Genomic DNA, 13880 nt, shown 5'->3' with positions numbered 1-13880 from the left:
TACTCTCTTCATAAACATCCCTGCCCTATCCTACTCTCTTCATAAACATCTCTGCCCTATCCTACTCTCTTCAGAAACATATCTGCCCTATCCTGCTCTCTTCAGAAACATATCTGCCCTATCCTACTCTCTTCATAAACATCCATGCCCTATCCGATCCTCTTTATGAAAATCCCTGCCCTATCCTATCCTCTTTATGAAAATCCCTGCCCTATCCTACTCTCTTCATAAACATCCCTGCCCTATCCTACTCTTTTCACAAACATCCCTGCCCTATCCTACTCTCTTCATAAACATCCCTGCCCTATCCTACTCTCTTCACATACATCCCTGCCCTATCCTACTCTCTTCATAAACATATCTGCCCTATCCTACTCTCTTCATAAACATCCATGCCCTATCCGATCCTCTTTATGAAAATCCCTGCCCTATCCTATCCTCTTTATGAAAATCCCTGCCCTATCCTACTCTCTTCATAAACATCCCTGCCCTATCCTACTCTTTTCATAAACATCCCTGCCCTATCCTACTCTCTTCATAAACATCTCTGCCCTATCCTACTCTCTTCACATACATCCCTGCCCTATCATGCTATCTTCATAAACATTCCTGCCCTATCCTACTCTCTTCATAGACATCCCTGCCCTATCCTATCATCTTTATGAAAATCCCTGCCCTATCCTACTCTCTTCATAAACATCTCTGCCCTATCCTACTCTCTTCATAAACATATCTGCCCTATCCTACTCTCTTCATAAACATCCATGCCCTATCCCATCCTCTTTATGAAAATCCCTGCCCTATCCTACTCTCTTCATAAACATCCCTGCCCTATCCTACTCTCTTCATAAACATCCCTGCCTATCCTACTCTCTTCATAAACATCCCTTCCCTATCCTACTCTCTTCACAAACATCCCTGCCCTATCCTACTCTCATCATAAACATCTCTGCCCTATCCTACTCTCTTCACATACATCCCTGCCCTATCATGCTCTCTTCATAAACATTCTGCCCTATCCTACTCTCTTCATAAACATCCATGCCCTATCCTACTCTCTTCAAAACATCCTGCCCTATCCTACTCTCTTCATAAACATCTCTGCCCTATCCTACTCTCTTCACAAACATCCCTGCCCTATCCTGTCTCTTCATAAACATGCCTGCCCTATCCTACTCTCTTCATAGACATCCCTGCCCTATCCTACTCTCTTCATAAACATACCTCCCCTATCCTACTCTCTTCATAAACACCCTCTCCCGCCATATCCACTCTCTTCATAACATCCTGCCCTATCCTACTCTCTTCATAAACATCCCTGCCCTATCCTACTCTCTTCATAAACATCCTGCCCTATCCTACTCTCTTCATAAACATCCCTGCCCTATCCTACTCTCTTCATAAACATCCCTGCCCTATCCTACTCTCTTCATAAACATCCCTGCCCTATCCTACTCTCTTCATAAACATCCCTTCCCTATCCTACTCTCTTCATAAACATCCCTGCCCTATCCTACTCTCTTCATAAACATCTCTGCCCTATCCTACTCTCTTCATAAACATCTCTGCCCTATCCTACTCTCTTCATAAACATCTCTGCCCTATCCTACTCTCTTCATAAACATCCATGCCATACGATACTCTTTATAAAATCCCTGCCCTATCTATCTCTTCATAAAATCCCTGCCCTATCCTACTCTCTTCATAAACATCCCTGCCCTATCCTACTCTTTCACAAACATCCCTGCCCTATCCTACTCTCTTCATAAACATCTCTGCCCTATCCTACTCTCTTCACATACATCCCTGCCCTATCATGCTATCTTCATAAACATATCTGCCCTATCCTACTCTCTTCATAAACATCCATGCCCTATCCTATCCTCTTTATGAAAATCCCTGCCCTATCCTACTCTCTTCATAAACATCCCTGCCCTATCCTACTCTCTTCATAAACATCCCTGCCCTATCCTACTCTTTTCACAACATCCTGCCCTATCCTACTCTCTTCATAAACATCTCTGCCCTATCCTACTCTCTTCACATACATCCCTGCCCTATCATGCTATCTTCATAAACATTCCTGCCCTATCCTACTCTCTTCATAGACATCCCTGCCCTATCCTATCATCTTTATGAAAATCCCTGCCCTATCCTACTCTCTTCATAAACATCCCTGCCCTATCCTACTCTCTTCATAAACATCCCTGCCCTATCCTACTCTCTTCATAAACATCCTGCCCTATCCTACTCTCTTCATAAACATCCCTGCCCTATCCTACTCCTCTTCATAAACATCCCTGCCCTATCCTACTCTCTTCATAAACATCCCTGCCTATCCTACTCTCTTCATAAACATCCCTTCCCTATCCTACTCTCTTCACAAACATCCCTGCCCTATCCTACTCTCATCATAAACATCTCTGCCCTATCCTACTCTCTTCACATACATCCCTGCCCTATCATGCTCTCTTCATAAACATTCCTGCCCTATCCTACTCTCTTCATAGACATCCATGCCCTATCCTACTCTCTTCACAAACATCCCTGCCCTATCCTACTCTCTTCATAAACATCTCTGCCCTATCCTACTCTCTTCACAAACATCCCTGCCCTATCCTACTCTCTTCATAAACATCCTGCCCTATCCTACTCTCATAAAATATCTCCCTATCCTACTCTCTTCATAAACATCCCTGCCCTATCCTACTCTCTTCATAAACATCCCTGCCCTATCCTACTCTCTTCATAAACATCCCTGCCCTATCCTACTCTCTTCATAAACATCCCCTACCCTATCCTACCTTCTTCATAAACATCCCTGCCCTATCCTACTCTCTTCATAAACATCCCTGCCCTATCCTACTCTCTTCATAAACATCCTGCCCTATCCTACTCTCTTCATAAACATCTCTGCCCTATCCTACTCTCTTCACAAACTTCCCTGCCCTATCCTACTCTCTTCATAAACATCCCTGCCCTATCCTATCATCTTTATGAAAATCATTGCCCTATCCTACTCTCTTCATAAACATCTCTGCCCTATCCTACTCTCTTCATAAACATCTCTGCCCTATCCTACTCTCTTCATAAACATCCCTGCCCTATCCTACTCTCTTCATAAACATCTCTGCCCTATCCTACTCTCTTCATAAACATCCCTGCCCTATCCTACTCTCTTCATAAACATCCCTGCCCTATCCTATCTCTTTATGAAAATCCCTGCCCTATCCTACTCTCTTCATAAACATCCCTGCCCTATCCTACTCTCTTCATAAACATCTCTGCCCTATCCTACTCTCTTCATAAACATCCTGCCCTATCCTACTCTCTTCATAAACATTCCTGCCCTATCCTACTCTCTTCATAAACATCCCTGCCCTATCCTACTCTCTTCATAAACATCCCTGCCCTATCCTACTCTCTTCATAAACATCCCTGCCCTATCCTACTCTCTTCATAAACATCCCTGCCCTATCCTACTCTCTTCATAAACATCCCTGCCCTATCCTACTCTCTTCATAAACATCCCTGCCCTATCCTACTCTCTTCATAAACATCCTGCCCTATCCTACTCTCTTCATAAACATCCTGCCCTATCCTACTCTCTTCATAAACATCCCTGCCCTATCCTACTCTCTTCATAAACATCCCTGCCCTATCCTACTCTCTTCATAAACATCCCTGCCCTATCCTACTCTCTTCATAAACATCCCTGCCCTATCCTACTCTCTTCATAAACATCCCTGCCCTATCCTACTCTCTTCATAAACATCCCTGCCCTATCCTACTCTCTTCATAAACATCCTGCCCTATCCTACTCTCTTCATAAACATCCCTGCCCTATCCTACTCTCTTCATAAACATCCCTGCCCTATCCTACTCTCTTCATAAACATCCCTGCCCTATCCTACTCTCTTCATAAACATCCCTGCCCTATCCTACTCTCTTCATAAACATCCCTGCCCTATCCTACTCTCTTCATAAACATCCCTGCCCTATCCTACTCTCTTCATAAACATCCCTGCCCTATCCTACTCTCTTCATAAACATCCCTGCCCTATCCTACTCTCTTCATAAACATCCCTGCCCTATCCTACTCTCTTCATAAACATCCCTGCCCTATCCTACTCTCTTCATAAACATCCCTGCCCTATCCTACTCTCTTCATAAACATCCCTGCCCTATCCTACTCTCTTCATAAACATCCCTGCCCTATCCTACTCTCTTCATAAACATCCCTGCCCTATCCTACTCTCTTCATAAACATCCCTGCCCTATCCTACTCTCTTCATAAACATCCCTGCCCTATCCTACTCTCTTCATAAACATCCCTGCCCTATCCTACTCTCTTCATAAACATCCCTGCCCTATCCTACTCTCTTCATAAACATCCCTGCCCTATCCTACTCTCTTCATAACATCCCTGCCCTATCCTACTCTCTTCATAAACATCTCTGCCCTATCCTACTCTCTTCATAAACATCCCTGCCCTATCCTACTCTCTTCATAAACATCCCTGCCCTATCCTACTCTCTTCATAAACATCCCTGCCCTATCCTACTCTCTTCATAAACATCCCTGCCCTATCCTACTCTCTTCATAAACATCCCTGCCCTATCCTACTCTCTTCATAAACATCCCTGCCCTATCCTACTCTCTTCATAAACATCCCTGCCCTATCCTACTCTCTTCATAAACATCCCTGCCCTATCCTACTCTCTTCATAAACATCCCTGCCCTATCCTACTCTCTTCATAAACATCCCTGCCCTATCCTACTCTCTTCATAAACATCCCTGCCCTATCCTACTCTCTTCATAAACATCCCTGCCCTATCCTACTCTCTTCATAAACATCCCTGCCCTATCCTACTCTCTTCATAAACATCCCTGCCCTATCCTACTCTCTTCATAAACATCCCTGCCCTATCCTACTCTCTTCATAAACATCCCTGCCCTATCCTACTCTCTTCATAAACATCCCTGCCCTATCCTACTCTCTTCATAAACATCCCTGCCCTATCCTACTCTCTTCATAAACATCCCTGCCCTATCCTACTCTCTTCATAAACATCCCTGCCCTATCCTACTCTCTTCATAAACATCCCTGCCCTATCCTACTCTCTTCATAAACATCCCTGCCCTATCCTACTCTCTTCATAAACATCCCTGCCCTATCCTACTCTCTTCATAAACATCCCTGCCCTATCCTACTCTCTTCATAAACATCTCTGCCCTATCCTACTCTCTTCATAAACATCCTGCCCTATCCTACTCTCTTCATAAACATCCCTGCCCTATCCTACTCTCTTCATAAACATCCCTGCCCTATCCTACTCTCTTCATAAACATCCCTGCCCTATCCTACTCTCTTCATAAACATCCCTGCCCTATCCTACTCTCTTCATAAACATCCCTGCCCTATCCTACTCTCTTCATAAACATCCCTGCCCTATCCTACTCTCTTCACTAAAATCCCTGCCCTATCCTACTCTCTTCATAAACATCCCTGCCCTATCCTACTCTCTTCATAAACATCCCTGCCCTATCCTACTCTCTTCATAAACATCCCTGCCCTATCCTACTCTCTTCATAAACATCCATGCCCTATCCTACTCTCTTCATAAACATCCCTGCCCTATCCTACTCTCTTCATAACATCCCTGCCCTATCCTACTCTCTTCATAAACATCCCTGCCCTATCCTACTCTCTTCATAAACATCCCTGCCCTATCCTACTCTCTTCATAAACATCCCTGCCCTATCCTACTCTCTTCATAAACATCCCTGCCCTATCCTACTCTCTTCATAAACATCTCTGCCCTATCCTACTCTCTTCATAAACATCTCTGCCCTATCCTACTCTCTTCATAAACATCCCTGCCCTATCCTACTCTCTTCATAAACATCCCTGCCCTATCCTACTCTCTTCATAAACATCCCTGCCCTATCCTACTCTCTTCATAAACATCCCTGCCCTATCCTACTCTCTTCATAAACATCCCTGCCCTATCCTACTCTCTTCATAAACATCCCTGCCCTATCCTACTCTCTTCATAAACATCCCTGCCCTATCCTACTCTCTTCATAAACATCCCTGCCCTATCCTACTCTCTTCATAAACATCCCTGCCCTATCCTACTCTCTTCATAAACATCCCTGCCCTATCCTACTCTCTTCATAAACATCCCTGCCCTATCCTACTCTCTTCATAAACATCCCTGCCCTATCCTACTCTCTTCATAAACATCCCTGCCCTATCCTACTCTCTTCATAAACATCCCTGCCCTATCCTACTCTCTTCATAAACATCCCTGCCCTATCCTACTCTCTTCATAAACATCCCTGCCCTATCCTACCCTCTTTATGAAAATCTCTGCCCTATCCTACTCTCTTCATAAACATCCTGCCCTATCCTACTCTCTTCATAAACATCCTGCCCTATCCTACTCTCTTCATAAACATCCTGCCCTATCCTACTCTCTTCATAAACATCCCTGCCCTATCCTACTCTCTTCATAAACATCTCTGCCCTATCCTACTCTCTTCATAAACATCTCTGCCCTATCCTACTCTCTTCATAAACATCCATGCCCTATCCTATCCTCTTTATGAAAATCCCTGCCCTATCCTACTCTCTTCATAAACATCCCTGCCCTATCCTACTCTCTTCATAAACATCCCTGCCCTATCCTACTCTCTTCATAAACATCTCTGCCCTATCCTACTCTCTTCATAAACATCCCTGCCCTATCCTACTCTCTTCATAAACATCCCTGCCCTATCCTACTCTCTTCATAAACATCCCTGCCCTATCCTACTCTCTTCATAAACATCCCTGCCCTATCCTACTCTCTTCATAAACATCCCTGCCCTATCCTACTCTCTTCATAAACATCCCTGCCCTATCCTACTCTCTTCATAAACATCCCTGCCCTATCCTACTCTCTTCATAAACATCTCTGCCCTATCCTACTCTCTTCATAAACATCCCTGCCCTATCCTACTCTCTTCATAAACATCCCTGCCCTATCCTACTCTCTTCATAAACATCCATGCCCTATCCTACTCTCTTTATAAAATCCCTGCCCTATCCTATCTCTTCATAAAATCCCTGCCCTATCCTACTCTCTTCATAAACATCCCTGCCCTATCCTACTCTCTTCATAAACATCCCTGCCCTATCCTACTCTCTTCATAAACATCTCTGCCCTATCCTACTCTCTTCACAAACATCCCTGCCCTATCCTACTCTCTTCATAAACATATCTGCCCTATCCTACTCTCTTCATAAACATCCCTGCCCTATCCTATCTCTTCATAAAATCCCTGCCCTATCCTACTCTCTTTATGAAAATCCCTGCCCTATCCTACTCTCTTCATAAACATCCCTGCCCTATCCTACTCTCTTCATAAACATCCCTGCCCTATCCTACTCTCTTCATAAACATCTCTGCCCTATCCTACTCTCTTCATAAACATCCCTGCCCTATCCTACTCTCTTCATAAACATCCCTGCCCTATCCTACTCTCTTCATAAACATCCCTGCCCTATCCTACTCTCTTCATAAAATCCCTGCCCTATCCTACTCTCTTCATAAACATCTCTGCCCTATCCTACTCTCTTCATAAACATCCCTGCCCTATCCTACTCTCTTCATAAACATCCATGCCCTATCCTATCTCTTCATAAAAATCCCTGCCCTATCCTACTCTCTTCATAAACATCCCTGCCCTATCCTACTCTCTTCATAAACATCCCTGCCTATCCTACTCTCTTCATAAACATCCCTGCCCTATCCTACTCTCTTCACAAACATCCCTGCCCTATCCTACTCTCTTCATAAACATCTCTGCCCTATCCTACTCTCTTCACATACATCCCTGCCCTATCATGCTCTCTTCATAAACATGCCTGCCCTATCCTACTCTCTTCATAGACATCCATGCCCTATCCTACTCTCTTCACAAACATCCCTGCCCTATCCTACTCTCTTCATAAACATCTCTGCCCTATCCTACTCTCTTCACATACATCCCTGCCCTATCCTACTCTCTTCATAAACATGCCTGCCCTATCCTACTCTCTTCATAAACATCCCTGCCCTATCCTACTCTCTTCATAAACATCCCTGCCCTATCCTACTCTCTTCATAAACATCCCTGCCCTATCCTACTCTCTTCATAAACATCCCTGCCCTATCCTACTCTCTTCATAAACATCCCTGCCCTATCCTACTCTCTTCATAAACATCCCTGCCCTATCCTACTCTCTTCATAAACATCCCTGCCCTATCCTACTCTCTTCATAAACATCCCTGCCCTATCCTACTCTCTTCATAAACATCCCTGCCCTATCCTACTCTCTTCATAAACATCCCTGCCCTATCCTACTCTCTTCATAAACATCCCTGCCCTATCCTACTCTCTTCATAAACATCCTGCCCTATCCTACTCTCTTCATAAACATCTGCCCTATCCTACTCTCTTCATAAACATCTCTGCCCTATCCTACTCTCTTCATAAACATCCCTGCCCTATCCTACTCTTTCATAAACATCCCTGCCCTATCCTACTCTCTTCATAAAATCCCTGCCCTATCCTACTCTCTTCATAAACATCCCTGCCCTATCCTACTCTCTTCATAAACATCCCTGCCCTATCCTACTCTCTTCATAAACATCCCTGCCCTATCCTACTCTCTTCATAAACATCCCTGCCCTATCCTACTCTCTTCATAAACATCCCTGCCCTATCCTACTCTCTTCATAAACATCCCTGCCCTATCCTACTCTCTTCATAAACATCCCTGCCCTATCCTACTCTCTTCATAAACATCCCTGCCCTATCCTACTCTCTTCATAAACATCCCTGCCCTATCCTACTCTCTTCATAAACATCCCTGCCCTATCCTACTCTCTTCATAAACATCTCTGCCCTATCCTACTCTCTTCATAAACATCCCTGCCCTATCCTACTCTCTTCATAAACATTCCTGCCCTATCCTACTCTCTTCATAAACATCCCTGCCCTATCCTACTCTCTTCATAAACATCCCTGCCCTATCCTACTCTCTTCATAAACATCCCTGCCCTATCCTACTCTCTTCATAAACATCCCTGCCCTATCCTACTCTCTTCATAAACATCCCTGCCCTATCCTACTCTCTTCATAAACATCCCTGCCCTATCCTACTCTCTTCATAAACATCCCTGCCCTATCCTACTCTCTTCATAAACATCCCTGCCCTATCCTACTCTCTTCATAAACATCCCTGCCCTATCCTACTCTCTTCATAAACATCCCTGCCCTATCCTACTCTCTTCATAAACATCTCTGCCCTATCCTACTCTCTTCATAAACATCCCTGCCCTATCCTACTCTCTTCATAAACATCCCTGCCCTATCCTACTCTCTTCATAAACATCCCTGCCCTATCCTACTCTCTTCATAAACATCCCTGCCCTATCCTACTCTCTTCATAAACATCCCTGCCCTATCCTACTCTCTTCATAAACATCCCTGCCCTATCCTACTCTCTTCATAAACATCCCTGCCCTATCCTACTCTCTTCATAAACATCCCTGCCCTATCCTACTCTCTTCATAAACATCCCTGCCCTATCCTACTCTCTTCATAAACATCCCTGCCCTATCCTACTCTCTTCATAAACATCCCTGCCCTATCCTACTCTCTTCATAAACATCCCTGCCCTATCCTACTCTCTTCATAAACATCCCTGCCCTATCCTACTCTCTTCATAAACATCCCTGCCCTATCCTACTCTCTTCATAAACATCCCTGCCCTATCCTACTCTCTTCATAAACATCCCTGCCCTATCCTACTCTCTTCATAAACATCCCTGCCCTATCCTACTCTCTTCATAAACATCCCTGCCCTATCCTACTCTCTTCATAAAATCCCTGCCCTATCCTACTCTCTTCATAAACATCTCTGCCCTATCCTACTCTCTTCATAAACATCTCTGCCCTATCCTACTCTCTTCATAAACATCCCTGCCCTATCCTACTCTCTTCATAAACATCTCTGCCCTATCCTACTCTCTTCATAAACATCCCTGCCCTATCCTACTCTCTTCATAAACATCCCTGCCCTATCCCATCCTCTTTATGAAAATCCCTGCCCTATCCTACTCTCTTCATAAACATCCCTGCCCTATCCTACTCTCTTCATAAACATCTCTGCCCTATCCTACTCTCTTCATAAACATCCCTGCCCTATCCTACTCTCTTCATAAACATCCCTGCCCTATCCTACTCTCTTCATAAACATCCCTGCCCTATCCTACTCTCTTCATAAACATCCCTGCCCTATCCTACTCTCTTCATAAACATCCCTGCCCTATCCTACTCTCTTCATAAACATCCCTGCCCTATCCTACTCTCTTCATAAACATCCCTGCCCTATCCTACTCTCTTCATAAACATCCCTGCCCTATCCTACTCTCTTCATAAACATCCTGCCCTATCCTACTCTCTTCATAAACATCCCTGCCCTATCCTACTCTCTTCATAAACATCCCTGCCCTATCCTACTCTCTTCATAAACATCCCTGCCCTATCCTACTCTCTTCATAAACATCCCTGCCCTATCCTACTCTCTTCATAAACATCCCTGCCCTATCCTACTCTCTTCATAAACATCCCTGCCCTATCCTACTCTCTTCATAAACATCCCTGCCCTATCCTACTCTCTTCATAAACATCCCTGCCCTATCCTACTCTCTTCATAAACATCTCTGCCCTATCCTACTCTCTTCATAAACATCCCTGCCCTATCCTACTCTCTTCATAAACATCCCTGCCCTATCCTACTCTCTTCATAAACATCCCTGCCCTATCCTACTCTCTTCATAAACATCCCTGCCCTATCCTACTCTCTTCATAAACATCCCTGCCCTATCCTACTCTCTTCATAAACATCCCTGCCCTATCCTACTCTCTTCATAAACATCCCTGCCCTATCCTACTCTCTTCATAAACATCCCTGCCCTATCCTACTCTCTTCATAAACATCCTGCCCTATCCTACTCTCTTCATAAACATCCCTGCCCTATCCTACTCTCTTCATAAACATCCCTGCCCTATCCTACTCTCTTCATAAACATCCCTGCCCTATCCTACTCTCTTCATAAACATCCCTGCCCTATCCTACTCTCTTCATAAACATCCCTGCCCTATCCTACTCTCTTCATAAACATCCCTGCCCTATCCTACTCTCTTCATAAACATCCCTGCCCTATCCTACTCTCTTCATAAACATCCCTGCCCTATCCTACTCTCTTCATAAACATCCCTGCCCTATCCTACTCTCTTCATAAACATCTCTGCCCTATCCTACTCTCTTCATAAACATCCCTGCCCTATCCTACTCTCTTCATAAACATCCCTGCCCTATCCTACTCTCTTCATAAACATCCCTGCCCTATCCTACTCTCTTCATAAACATCCCTGCCCTATCCTACTCTCTTCATAAACATCCCTGCCCTATCCTACTCTCTTCATAAACATCCCTGCCCTATCCTACTCTCTTCATAAACATCCCTGCCCTATCCTACTCTCTTCATAAACATCCCTGCCCTATCCTACTCTCTTCATAAACATCCCTGCCCTATCCTACTCTCTTCATAAACATCCCTGCCCTATCCTACTCTCTTCATAAACATCCCTGCCCTATCCTACTCTCTTCATAAACATCCCTGCCCTATCCTACTCTCTTCATAAACATCCCTGCCCTATCCTACTCTCTTCATAAACATCCCTGCCCTATCCTACTCTCTTCATAAACATCCCTGCCCTATCCTACTCTCTTCATAAACATCCCTGCCCTATCCTACTCTCTTCATAAACATCCCTGCCCTATCCTACTCTCTTCATAAACATCCCTGCCCTATCCTACTCTCTTCATAAACATCCCTGCCCTATCCTACTCTCTTCATAAACATCCCTGCCCTATCCTACTCTCTTCATAAACATCCCTGCCCTATCCTACTCTCTTCATAAACATCCCTGCCCTATCCTACTCTCTTCATAAACATCCCTGCCCTATCCTACTCTCTTCATAAACATCCCTGCCCTATCCTACTCTCTTCATAAACATCCCTGCCCTATCCTACTCTCTTCATAAACATCCCTGCCCTATCCTACTCTCTTCATAAACATCCCTGCCCTATCCTACTCTCTTCATAAACATCCCTGCCCTATCCTACTCTCTTCATAAACATCCCTGCCCTATCCTACTCTCTTCATAAACATCCCTGCCCTATCCTACTCTCTTCATAAACATCCCTGCCCTATCCTACTCTCTTCATAAACATCCCTGCCCTATCCTACTCTCTTCATAACATCCCTGCCCTATCCTACTCTCTTCATAAACATCCCTGCCCTATCCTACTCTCTTCATAAACATCCCTGCCCTATCCTACTCTCTTCAATAACATCATCCCTGCCCTATCCTACTCTCTTCATAAACATCCCTGCCCTATCCTACTCTCTTCATAAACATCCCTGCCCTATCCTACTCTCTTCATAAACATCCCTGCCCTATCCTACTCTCTTCATAAACATCCCTGCCCTATCCTACTCTCTTCATAAACATCCCTGCCCTATCCTACTCTCTTCATAAACATCTCTGCCCTATCCTACTCTCTTCATAAACATCCCTGCCCTATCCTACTCTCTTCATAAACATCCCTGCCCTATCCTACTCTCTTATAAACATCCCTGCCCTATCCTACTCTCTTCATAAACATCCCTGCCCTATCCTACTCTCTTCATAAACATCCCTGCCCTATCCTACTCTCTTCATAAACATCCCTGCCCTATCCTACTCTCTTCATAAACATCCCTGCCCTATCCTACTCTCTTCATAAACATCTCTGCCCTATCCTACTCTCTTCATAAACATCCCTGCCCTATCCTACTCTCTTCATAAACATCCCTGCCCTATCCTATCATCTTTATGAAAATCCCTGCCCTATCCTACTCTCTTCATAAACATCTCTGCCCTATCCTACTCTCTTCATAAACATCCCTGCCCTATCCTACTCTCTTCATAAACATCCCTGCCCTATCCTACTCTCTTCATAAACATCCCTGCCCTATCCTACTCTCTTCATAAACATCCCTGCCCTATCCTACTCTCTTCATAAACATCCCTGCCCTATCCTACTCTCTTCATAAACATCCCTGCCCTATCCTACTCTCTTCATAAACATCCCTGCCCTATCCTACTCTCTTCATAAACATCCTGCCCTATCCTACTCTCTTCATAAACATCTCTGCCCTATCCTACTCTCTTCATAAACATCCTGCCCTATCCTACTCTCTTCATAAACATCCCTGCCCTATCCTACTCTCTTCATAAACATCTCTGCCCTATCCTACTCTCTTCATAAACATCCCTGCCCTATCCTACTCTCTTCATAAACATCCATGCCCTATCCTATCTCTTCATAAAATCCCTGCCCTATCCTACTCTCTTCACAAACATCCCTGCCCTATCCTACTCTCTTCATAAACATCCCTGCCCTATCCTATCTCTTTCATAAACATCCCTGCCCTATCCTACTCTCTTCATAAACATCCCTGCCCTATCCTACTCTCTTCATAAACATCCCTGCCCTATCCTACTCTCTTCATAAACATCCCTGCCCTATCCTACTCTCTTCATAAACATCCCTGCCCTATCCTACTCTCTTCATAAACATCCCTGCCCTATCCTACTCTCTTCATAAACATCCCTGCCCTATCCTACTCTCTTCATAAACATCCCTGCCCTATCCTACTCTCTTCATAAACATCCCTGCCCTATCCTACTCTCTTCATAAACATCCCTGCCCTATCCTACTCTCTTCAT

This window comes from Oncorhynchus kisutch, linkage group LG7 (genome assembly GCF_002021735.2).
Source record: "Oncorhynchus kisutch isolate 150728-3 linkage group LG7, Okis_V2, whole genome shotgun sequence".
Classification (NCBI taxonomy): Eukaryota; Metazoa; Chordata; class Actinopteri; order Salmoniformes; family Salmonidae; genus Oncorhynchus; species Oncorhynchus kisutch.
The sequence above is the reverse complement of the archived record's forward strand: the minus strand, read 5'-3'. Positions refer to the sequence as shown.